The sequence below is a fragment of the Antrostomus carolinensis genome, unplaced genomic scaffold (assembly GCF_000700745.2).
Source record: "Antrostomus carolinensis isolate BGI_N321 unplaced genomic scaffold, ASM70074v2 scaffold27079, whole genome shotgun sequence".
Classification (NCBI taxonomy): domain Eukaryota; kingdom Metazoa; phylum Chordata; class Aves; order Caprimulgiformes; family Caprimulgidae; genus Antrostomus; species Antrostomus carolinensis.
The window spans coordinates 76,823-88,353 of record NW_010338303.1 but is presented as its reverse complement, the minus strand read 5'-3'; positions in this window follow the sequence as shown (position 1 = coordinate 88,353).

Below are 11,531 nucleotides of genomic sequence, written 5' to 3'. Positions count from 1 at the left end.
CCTTCCCTGCTCCCATGCAGACCTGGTATGTGGGGAGCTCATTTCAGGAGTTTGAACTGGGACTCACCCATTCACGTAGCATGGGTTGGGTGCCGCTGCCTGTTCAGCCCTGTGGGACATCTGTATTTGCAGTTGCATCCAGTTAATGGGTTGATTTCTCTTTCAGAGAGCTGTGGAGGGGCTCTATTCCTGCCAGTAGCCACTGCAGAGACCCATCCTCCCAGTTCACAATTTATTTTTTATTTAATCATAACTTTTTATTATTTGCAGAGTCTGTAAATGGAATACAGCACATTACAGTAATTTTCAGTCTTATCCTTTGCAACAACCCTGTTTACAGAGACTAGTCCAGACTTTACTTCAGTCTGGCTCTGTCTCCTTCATTTTCCTTTCTTTTCATTGTCTGTTGTGCTGCAGCTGAGAGGTGATAGTTCTGTGTTATCCTGTTGGGGAAGGGTTGTTGGATGGCACTTTAGTGCTGGTTCCATACTGCAGTGTCTGGGCAGCAAAAATGGATGTCTTCTTCAGCAATCTGTGCCTTCCCTAATCTCACAAGGCTGGCTGAGGTGCCTGCAGAGGGTGTAGGTTCTTTCTTTTCCTACGGAAGCTGTGAGTTTTCTTCTGGGTGATGCTGTTCCTCTGATCCTCTTGCAATGTGGTTTGAGTTCTCCCTGCAAATGGATGTCTCCAGCTCTTTGACAGCATTATGGCACCTTCTCTTTTTTTCCTTCGAGGGCCTTTGGGACACTGTGGGCATTGGCATATGGTAGCTGGCAGCCAGGTGTGGAGCCCGATGCAGCTGCAGAGCTCGCTTTGCTGTTAACACTACCTGGTGCCCCTAAGGTAAACAGGAATACACAACACTACTAGGAGGTGGGAGCATGAGGAGAGACTGTTTACAGGGCATGGGCTGGTCTGGGGCTGCCTGCCTCAGTGGGCTGGGCACGGCTTCTATCTTCAAACTTTGGTTTTCAGAGTGCTCTGTCCATTCTGCTGCCTCCTCGCTGAGCTGACCCAGCCTCTCTGCCAGTGCCCTCCTGCCCCAGTGTGGTGGTGAGGGGCACCGGTACCAGCTGGGGATAAATGCAGCCCCGAGGCTGTCGGGCAGTTCTCCCCAGAGGTTCTACAACGGCTCTTTGAACAAAAGGTGGAAGATGGACCCTAAGATGAGGCCCCTGCATTGCTCTTCTTGAGAGTGGGGGTAGTTGTGCCCTTGGGCATAGGAAAGGCACACAGCCCAAAGCTGGTCCATCTGTGCTCCAGTCCAAGGGCCAGATTTGGACTGGATCATCCACTGCTGCTAAACCTACAAGCAGTACTGAAAATCAAGGTGCTTTTCTGAAAGTGTCTCCTTTCTACTGGGTACCCCATCTCAGGACAGCTCACTAAACACAAGTGAAGGTTGTAATACTTATTGCAGCCTAGTGATTTTTTTATTTTTTTATTTTATTTTTTTTTTAGCAAATGGCAGCACTTCTCTGGATTCCCAGTCGTTCCCTGCTTCTTATCTGTGGGAAGTCTGCATTTGCCTCCTCTCTGTGTGCTGTGCCCCATTCTGCTGCCCTGTTTTTACTCACTTCTTTGCCCCTCACTCTGGCAGTGCCATCAATGGTCCTGGAAAAATAAGCCCAACAGCTCATTCAGTTTTGACTACTCAGTGCCACACTTCCTAATTTTGGATCTCTTGTGAGAGAGCCACGCCTTAGCTTGCACAGAACTGAGACTCTGGGCAAGGTGCCTCTTAACACCACTGTTGCACTGTTGTGAGCAGGGTCTGCTCCACAAACGGAGAGCAACCTTGCCTGTCTTACAGGCTCTGTCACTGTGGTCACCTATGCTGAATTTGGCCCTGACTGGCTCATGATGGAAGCTGGAGGTGATGCTGGGCCTGGTGCTTGTCAGTAGCAGCCACAGATCCATGGCTGCCCTGTGGAAGCATTTAGCCAGGTGCTTACCAAGCAGAGCTAAGAGCATCCTGCCCCTGGTCTGGGAAGTGGTGTGTCAGGGCTGGCCCCTGCATAGGGTGAAGTGGTCCTGTGCTATGGCTACAGCAGCTGTGTGAGCCCTGCCGACTGGGAAATCCTTACAGGGAATCATGACAGCAGAACTGCTTGTCCAGCCACCTTTTGCAGATACCCCCTACCCCTCTTTGTTGATCCTCCCTGCTACAGTACTCCAGAGAACACCAAGGGAAAGGAGCCGTGGGATCATTCCTCTTTACTTGCTGACATTGCCCCACTCACCATTGCCTCCTCAGGTGGGTTTCTGTTAATATCTTCCTAATTAACTGTAGCTGGTAGCATTAACAACTGCAGGTGACTTGAAGCTTGAAGCCCTCAGCTCACCTGAAGCTGTTAATGGCCAGAAGTTTTCCTCAGCCAATGAGGGGATGTGAAGGGAGTCACCATAGAAACATCCTGGGCAATAAATGGAGCCTCAAAAGCTTTGAGCTCCTTTTAGAAGCAGCCTGTATGTGAATGTGGGCACAGGCCACATGTGGGTGGGGAAAGGTGTGTATACCCAGCTGAGTGAGGATGTGAGACATCTGGAAACAGCAGCTGCAGGAGCGAGCACAGGATTTAAACACTGCTCTGGTAAGCTAGTGTTTCGTTGAGGTTTTGATTGCAAAACTGAGTCAGAGCAGGGGTGAGAGATATGGTCCTAATACTGGTCTGGCAGGAGGGAGCTTGTTCTTGCAGATGAGCTGTATCCAGTACCTTACAGCATGCAGCCCTTCTGTGCACTGCAGCCACAGGCTTTGGGGACAGCCAGGGAAGCCCTGGCACCAGCCCCATCCACAGCAGCGCTTGGTAGCTCAGCACAGCCTTTGCTGGTGGCATCCATCTGTCTCTGATCCTCTTGGCTGCTGCTGCCCTTCCCTATGTTTTGGCACTCGGGAGCTGTTGTGCAGGCAGAGCCCAGCTTATGGAGGGTCTGAGGCCACATGCCCACCTGAGAGGCACTGAGGTTGGGTACCTGGGACATGCATTCTCTACCCCCAGGCCCTGACCTCAGTGTCCCCCATGCTGCCGTCCTTGGCAGAGCCTGTGTTCCCCTTGCTGGCTGTTGACTCGCAGGGCAGTTGGGGGCTGCAAGGCGGCCGGGGAGCCTGGGCTTCATGCTTGCAGGCTGTGGGGCAGATTGCTTCTCTGGCTGCAAGTCCCCACACGGGCTGGAGTCAGGAAGGACAGATAAAGGTTTGACTGCTCCAGAGGCTTAGAAACCTTCATGGTCTGGCCATCCCAGGACAGAAGGGTGCTAGGAGCCTTGGGCCAGGCCCTTGTTCTGGCAGCTGCTTTCTGCTGTGGGACAGCTGTTCCCCCTGTGCAGGACAGGAGCATGGGGATGCTGCGCTCTGTTTTCCAGTCCTGCTTCCTTGCATCTCTGTCTGTCACACTGAGATTATCTCTCTCTGCTCCTACTGCAGCTGCTTCCTAGAGTCCCAAATCCCCCAAATGCTGTTTCTTCAGTAATCTTTGTCATTAGAAGTATATGCTAAGCTTAGAGCACCTCCTCCTCTCCACAGCCAGCACCCGGGCACCCTCTCTGGAGAGGAACAGTTTGAGACAGGCACATACTGAAAGTGAGCAAATGATCTTGTTAACCTGGGACAAGACACTGTCCCCCTCACCTGCTACTAAACTCTAGAGTTACTCTTTGCCTTGGATCCTTCTGGATTTTCAGTATTCCATTTTTTAATCCTGCAGCAGCAGTCCCCCGGCAGAGGCCGCGGGGCTTCTCCCGGGCCGCGTGCCGGCAGAGGGAGCCGCGCATCCTCGTTTCACCCGCGCAGCCCTGACAAGCCAATTAACAAATTAATTTGAAAAGTGCTGTGAGAGGTGAGATTAGAACCAGGATCCTTTGCTGGGCAATGGTTCAGCTGGTCTGACTGAGGCTGAGAGGTGACTGTGTCCTTCCCAAATCCCTTCTCTCTGCATTGCCACCCCAGTTCATCTCTTCGGTGAGCACTTGCGTGGGTTTGGTGTGGCCCTGCGAGATGTGCACAGCCTCTGTGACAGGTGTGGCAGAGCTTGATGCCAAGTCCTTGGTCAGCTTGGTGCGTGGGCAGTGGGCAAGCCACAGGCACATGATGATCCAAGGCTGCAACTGTGGGGTGAGCGACCAGGGACGGTGACTGCCCTGCAGATGTGGACGCGGCCTTGCTTTGCCTTGCCCAGGGCTTGGCAATGGACTAGCTAAGGCAGACAAGAGCTTGTGTGCTAGAGCTGGGGTTGTGAAGTCTGACATCATTAATCCTACCTAGAGGACTGACTGTTGTGGTGGCAGACAATGCTACTATCTCCCTTTGTACCACAAAGCAATTGAGCCACGAAGTGACATGCAAACACTGGACCTTCCCCAGCTGGAGTAGCAACCACAGGTGAGCATTTATGGACTTTGTCTGAAAAAGCTGTTAAGTTTTTTGTGCAATGGGAGACTCATATCTGGCTGGGAAGGATGCTGGAGCCATCAGTTCAGGCTTGAATTGTTTTTGCACCTAGAATGCTGCCATGCTTTGGTGAATTCGAGATGGGTGGGGGGTGCTTCAGTAGGACGTGATGGCAGCTGGATGAGCTGGGTGCTGGGCAGCTCCAGAACAGGAGCTGTGAGCTCACATCACGGGACTGAGGCTCAAAGTGTTGTGCAAGGAGAGTGGCAGCTTCTTGCTGTGCCATGGATGCTGCTTTCTGGTTAATGCATTTGGAACGCGGTCAGTCTGACGTCCTCCGCTCCAGCAGTGAACGTGGCCTGCGCTGGTGCTGCCGACGTGTGTTTTGGGAGTGTTGTGGGTTAACCCTGGTAGGCAGCTAAGAACCACACAGCTTGCTCACTCCCTTGCTCCCAAGTGGGGCAGGAGAAGAGGAGAGAAAAAAGCAAGAAAACTTGTGGGTTGAGATAAAAATGGTTTAATAAGTGAAGAAGTGGAGGAAGAGAGAAAGAAAACAAACCAAGGTATGCAAAGGCAAACACTTACCACCTTCCCTCGGTAGACTGATGCCCAGCCAGTTCCTGAGCAAAAGGTGGCTAATCCCCTGGAGCTCCCTCCTCTCCCTTTTTATTGCTGAGTGTGGCTTTGGATGGCATGGGATGTCTCTTTGGTTAGTTTGGGTCATCTGCCTGGTTGTGTCCCCTCCCAACTTCTGTTCACCCCCTATCTATTTACTGAAGGGGGGCATAGTGAGAAACAGAAGGCATTGAAACTGTGCACTGTTTGGCAACAGCTAAAACATTAGTGTGTTTTGGTCACAAATCTTAAACACGATACCATATGAGCTCCTCTGAAGCAAATTAACTCCATCCCATCCAGACCCAATAGAGGGGCTGTTAAATATCTTTGATTGCGTGCCCCTTTGGGGTGCCCACACTGCAGGAAGCTTGTCCCAGAGCCAGAAAATCCTGCAGCTGAGTCTGTGTTGCTTATACCAAGCACTGTCCTGGTTGTGAAAAGCTGCTGTGAAATAGAAATGAGAGGGAGGGACCATGAAGCACCAGGCTGGAAGGCCTTTTCTTTAAACCACAGCTGAGCTGGGCTTAGGCAGAGGTAGGACACAGTGTCTGGTCTGGGCTTCCAGAAGGCAGCACGTGTCTTTTCCTTGTGAGCAATCAAAGGCTGGTACTGAGACTCATCTCTCCTTTTTTTTTTTTTTTTAAATATATATATCTAGTCCATCACTGTGCTATCTGGTGCCTCCCAAGTATATTTAGAAATAGCAATGACTTTTTATTTCTCCTTTTCTAGCCAATGCATGAAGTGTTTGATAAGTTTACATGTTTTGTATATTTTTGTGTGTGAGGTCTACCTATGCCTCTGTGCACTGAGATGATGAACACTGTCCCATGACCTAATGGTTTTGGTGCACCCCACCGTGGGGGGCTGAGGACTGCACAGATACAGTGCTTGTGTCTGGCTCTGTCCTGAACCTCTCAACAGTTTGGTATCAGCCCTGCTCAGGTCAGCTGTGTCTTGTTACTCTTGTTTTTGAATAACAGTGACTGGATGCTCAGGTGTGAGTTTTGGTGTCAATTCAACTGTGAGTTCTGATGGGAGAGGTGGGTGGCAAGAGACGTGTGCAGCTCTTGGTCAAGCAGGGGGAGAATGGCTTTTTGGCTGGACACCACTTGGTTTTGGATGCCCAAACTCTGCCTGAGGCAGGAACCTGGGAAGGGTGGAGATTTGGAGAGGAGGATGCAAAGGAGCGTGTTTGTCTGCATTGCAGTGCTCCCAGTTGACTTCAGCCAGTCCAGTGTTTACCTCCTGTGGTGTTAGGAGTGAATGGTGACCTGGAGACTGGTGTGGTGGCATGCAGGGGAATAGCACAGCATGGCTGGAGTGAGGGTGCCTGTGCAGTTTGGGATTTTAGCACTTCTGCATCTGGCTGCTCACATTGGGGGTGGTGGGCTCTGGATGGACCTGTTCCTGCTTGGGCACACACTAGGGACTTTGGGGCTGTGTGCCTGAGTTCTAACATGATTGTCATTAAACAAGCTAGAGAGGAGTGTGGAGAGGAAGGAGGTAGCGAAACAGCCCAGGGAATAAGGGGAGAGACAGCAAGGGTCTGCGATGTAGTGATAGAGAGAGCAGAATGCAACCGGACAAGGTGAGTGAGGGTGACAAAGCCAGAGAAAGCTGCGTTTGCGTGTGGGACAGTGGCAGTGTGTCTGAGTACGTGTGTGCTGCCAGTTCTTCCCCTTTCAGGCATGGAACTGCTTTGGGGAAAGGGTGGGTGCTCCTGGTGAGGACACGCAGAGCCAGTTTTATTCCATTTTTTTGGTTGTGAAGACCTTTCACTGTCACCAGGACCGAGTGGCTGGATGACAGTGAGCTGTGTGCTGGACAGTCACAGGAGTGTGCTGAAGCAGTGCAAGGCTGCAAATGTGCAGTGGGTCTGAAGGACTCGGAGCTGCACCTGCCCGTGTGGGTTCCCATGCACCCTCCTGTGTGCACGCTTGCTCACGTGTTCCAGCACCGTTCTACTTGCTCACGTGTATGCATATCTCTCCTTGGCTCTATTCTTTCACATGCACTTTGTCCATTTGGTTTTCTGTCCTCCTTGTTGCTACTGTAATTCTCTCTCTCTTTCTTTGTTTCTCCCTTTGTTCCCTGGGCTGCTTTGCTGCCTCTTATTTCACTGTGTCCCTCTTTATTCCTTTCGATAATAATAACATTGGAACCTACATACAAGGCCTCAAGGTCCCTGCTTTGTGCAGATATATCAGGAAAGACCCTTCAAAGCCTGTGTGCTGGAGAGAGAAGATTCTCATGGTCTCACTGTTGCCAGGACTGGCAGAGGCAAAGGGCTTGATTGTGAAATGTGACCTGTACAAAACACTCCACTGTATCCTGGGTCCATCCTGGAATGTCAGAAGTGAAGATGCTGGTCTTGTTTGATGGAGTTTTACACTAAAGCCCTGAACCCTTATGCCTGGTTGAGGAATTGGCCAATTAATCTCCCTTTATCACTTGTGCTGAGCAGAGTGGTTGTTCCCAGAGCTCCCAGTCTGTCCCTTCCTCATTGTGCTGCTGGTTTGGTAGTGACATTAAAGTGAAGCTGCTTGCGGATTCCATTCTAGCCTGCTGTGTTCGTGTGCTTTGAGCTTTCAGAAATGTTCTCCTTTTCAACTGCAATTTGCACATTTGGCCTCTGCTGAGAGCTGATGCTTCAATGGGATGCTGAAGACTCATGGTTGGAAAGCAGCGGTTCTAGTGACACACTGAGACTGTCTTGTTTTGCATATGTGGTGCCCACTACGTTTCCTTTGCTTAAAGGTCTTATATGGCTGCTGGATGCTGGTCAACAGTCTGCAAATACAACACTGGAGGGGGTGCAGGAGGAATCAATTTTTTTTTTTTTTTAACTTAATAAAGTGGTCAGAGTTTCTTGCGGAGGGAAGGCTAGTACTATATCTGGTTTGCAGAATGGTATCCAGAAACCCAAGATGTTCTTGTTGACTTGTCATAAGGACATGGCTCTGATGTGCTAGTCCATCGTGATATCAGTGATTCATACTCTAGCTAGGGAAGGACTCTGAAATCGGGAGACAGATTTAAGACTGAATTTTTTTTCTCTTAAAGTCTTCCAAGAAATGTGCATCCTGTCTGTAGTGGTTTCTTTCAGCTTTGTTCAGCCACACCCCACAGTTTTCTGATGCTTGCTTCCACTTTGGCTCTCTCATAGATGAACCTTTTGCTGTGCCCATGTTGGTGCTTGTGTCCAGAATCTCCTTGCTGAGAATTGGATTTGGAAAAGAGCAAGCAGCAGGCAGTAAAACCGAAGACCATCACCTGTTCCTGGAGTTTGCTGCTGTCTGCAACCCTTCTGATTTATACACAGCAAAGGTCAGTGAAGGAACAGGCATTTTGGCATATTTGCTTATGTTGTGTGTTCTCTTTGAGCAGCATGACCTGTATGTGGTGTTATTACTCAAGAATAGCAAAATGAAACTGGGGGTGTAGCAGCAGGACCCTCAGTTCTTGCCTCTCTGCACTAAAGGGCAGAAAGAGCAGGGGGGCCATAAATCCCATCTCAGCTTCTTCTGGGCACTGTTGGCCTCTGTGGAGCTTTTTTGCTTAGACTTATGTTGGTGGCTGTATTGGGACTGGCCACCAGCAGGACCATCTCCTCCTTTCTTTGGGCGAAGTAGCTGAGAGCGCCTGAACCCTCTTTCCAAGGAGAAACTTGGTCTCCTGAGCCACAGACCTGGGGGATGTTGTCATTTGCTGACACAGCAGCAGCATTGGGAGTTCTGCTTGGATCCTAGGTGTGAAGATTTTGGGAATCCAGAGTGGGAACATCTGTATGTCAGTGCCGGCAGCAGGCAGCAGGGCAGGGGGCTCCCAGAGCAAGTGGCCAAGTTCCCTCTTGATAAGGTGTCTCATCCCAACCCAGGCTCATCACCTTGGGAGTGGGGAATGGGTGGTTTTGCTTTTCTCTGGTTTTAGCTGTTGCTTCCCTTAGATGTGCCCATGGCATTTAGAGCTCTCATCTGTTCTGGGCTGCTGTGGACCTGCCTGCAGCTCTCTGGAGAGCCCCTAGTAGCTGGAGGAAGACAGTGATTCCTCCCTGGACAAGGCATGCAGGTGAAAAATAAACTGGATCTGGCCACGTAAAGTCTCTGAACAGCACCTCACCTGTAAATACTGACAGGGCTGCTCCGTGGTTGCTGCCTCTCCAAGGGTCTCTGTCCCTTGAGACTCAGCCAGGAGTTGTTTGCAATGCGGATAGTGGCAGGGATCGTTCTGCTTGGGGCAGGTATGTGAGAAATGCGATGGAGCTGGCAGAGTAGTTTTTTTCTGGCCATCCAGGACAGAAATGGAGCAGGACCTTGTCACCTGTTGTAGCGTTTACTGGTGTGTGTTGGAAGAGCCAGGATCTGCCCTTCCTTAAGGAGAGGCGAGACCGCCAGCGCTCCATGCACGGCGGAAGGCAGTGGGACTGCCCTGCCTCTCTTCAAACCATCCCATCACTCCTGCTCTGCACACTCCCCTCCCCTTGCTAGTTAATATTAGTATGCAGTTTGTGGAACGGGCTATGCAATTAACGCAAAGGTACAGTCATTCATTCTGACTGGAGGACTCATGGGATCAGATGTACTGGGGATAGGAAGCAGAGGCTTTCTGCTGGGAAAGAATGTCACAGCACAGCGGACACAGAAATGAAAAGCTATTAATAATGATCCCGGAACTTCACTTCCATCAGTTGTTTATTTAAAGGTGCTCTGTATTCAAAGCCTTCTGATTTATGTGGGCAATAACACTCACAGTCCTGGGATCACTTTTTTAAGCAAGGCTAATGGGGTGAAACCATTATACTGTGACAGTAGAGATCAAGCTGGGAAAATGATACTGGAGAGAAAAATAAACTATTGCCAAGATTATCCAGGAGCTATGCTGGGCTGGGAGTTGGTGTGAGCTCCCTGCTCCTCCAGCATTTATTAAGGCTTTTACTTCCTTTTTTCTTGTTCTTTGTGAACAGAATTTACCATGCATGGAAGGATATAAAAATTTGATTCTACCAGACAGGATGCTAAAAGCTTCTGGTTTTGCATTCAAGTGGAGTTTTGTCTGTAGTGCGGCCACATGTAGCTGTTCTGCCATGCAGGCACCGGGGGATGCAGCCTCCTGTCCCTGGGTGTTCCTGAAGGACTGGTCCTTCTGGGGAAAGGGGTCTCTGCCCTCCGCTCTCTGTTGGTTTTTGCTTGCACAGCTGTGGTATCTGGGCACCTCTGCCCTCAGCTGTGTGCCTGGAGGGCTGGAGATGAACAGTTCAGGGCTGTGGCAAGGACGGGGAGAAGGGGCCATGCTGCTCTTGGGGGGTAGGCCATGTTCCATGCGGATTCTCTTCACTGGGCTGTTTGCCCTGGCAGCGTTGGCGAGGTCTGCTTGGTGTGGCCATGAGCGCTGGGCCAGCACTGACCTGGCTGATGGATTTGGCACAAACTTGTGATGTTTACCTCTTTCTGTAGCAGGGCGGTTGGGTTGCCGGTGCAAGAAGAAGAGCTTGGGGCAGGAGGAATGTGAGAGAACTGTGCCAGTTTCTTCTGAATCTGCCAAGTGAGCGCTTGAGGGACAATAGTTGGTTTCACCAGCTCCCTCTGGACATCTGGCAATCTGCAGAAGGAGTGTCAAATGTTGGCCATCCAGATTAGACATGACTTGGTGATGTCCGCAAGGCAGTGAGCAACTTTTGGCAAAACCTGCCTGTTTTTCCTGGGGAAGTGAAGTGGCATTTATGCTGCCGAGCTGTGGTGCTGGTGTTTGTTGCTTGTGTTGCTCTGAACAGGGTCTGACTCCTTGGACACGGCTCCAAGTGCTGTGCATCCTCAGAAGCTAGTAGTGTTGATGTAATTAGTAGAATGAAGCGAATGGTTCCAAATAAATAATGCATCTATCTATCATTAATGATCGAATGCAAAATTTAGCCTATTGCTGTTGTCTGCAAGCTGCCTACAAGGAGGCCATAATCTTCTAGTCTGTTATGGGCTGGAGAAGGCCATAATCGACAGCCATTGGGTGAACGGTGTGCTCTGAGGATTGCTTGCTTAGAGACCTGGCCCATCTGCCCCAGGATGTAGGTCCCTGGCCCAGCAAGAGGGTCACATTCCTCCTGGTTGAGCTTTGAGAAGGGGAGGTGGGCTTTGCTTTGAATGAGTCTCTACCTGGGTATCTATCTGGAGGCCCTTTTGGGTCTGTGAAGCTCTGGTGCCCTTTCTCAAGAACACCTGCTCATTACTGGCCCGTTCCTGCTCTAAGTGCAGCCGTAGGAACCCGAGGAGGGACCTAGCAGGGCTCTGATTGCCTGGGGCAGCCCTGAGGGGTGTGCGGTGGCTCAGTTCTTCCTGTGCTGCTCTTGGGAGATGCAGACTTTCAAATAGGCTGGGCCAAAATGGGCTACCTCTGTAGGAGACTCATCTGCCAGGGATTTCTGACAGCTGTGGTCGGTTCTTCTGAGCAATGCTGCATCTTAGCAAAGCATATTTGCTTCTTGTTTGGGGAATGAGGCTGTGCAATGTTCAGCTTTAGGTTCCGGAAC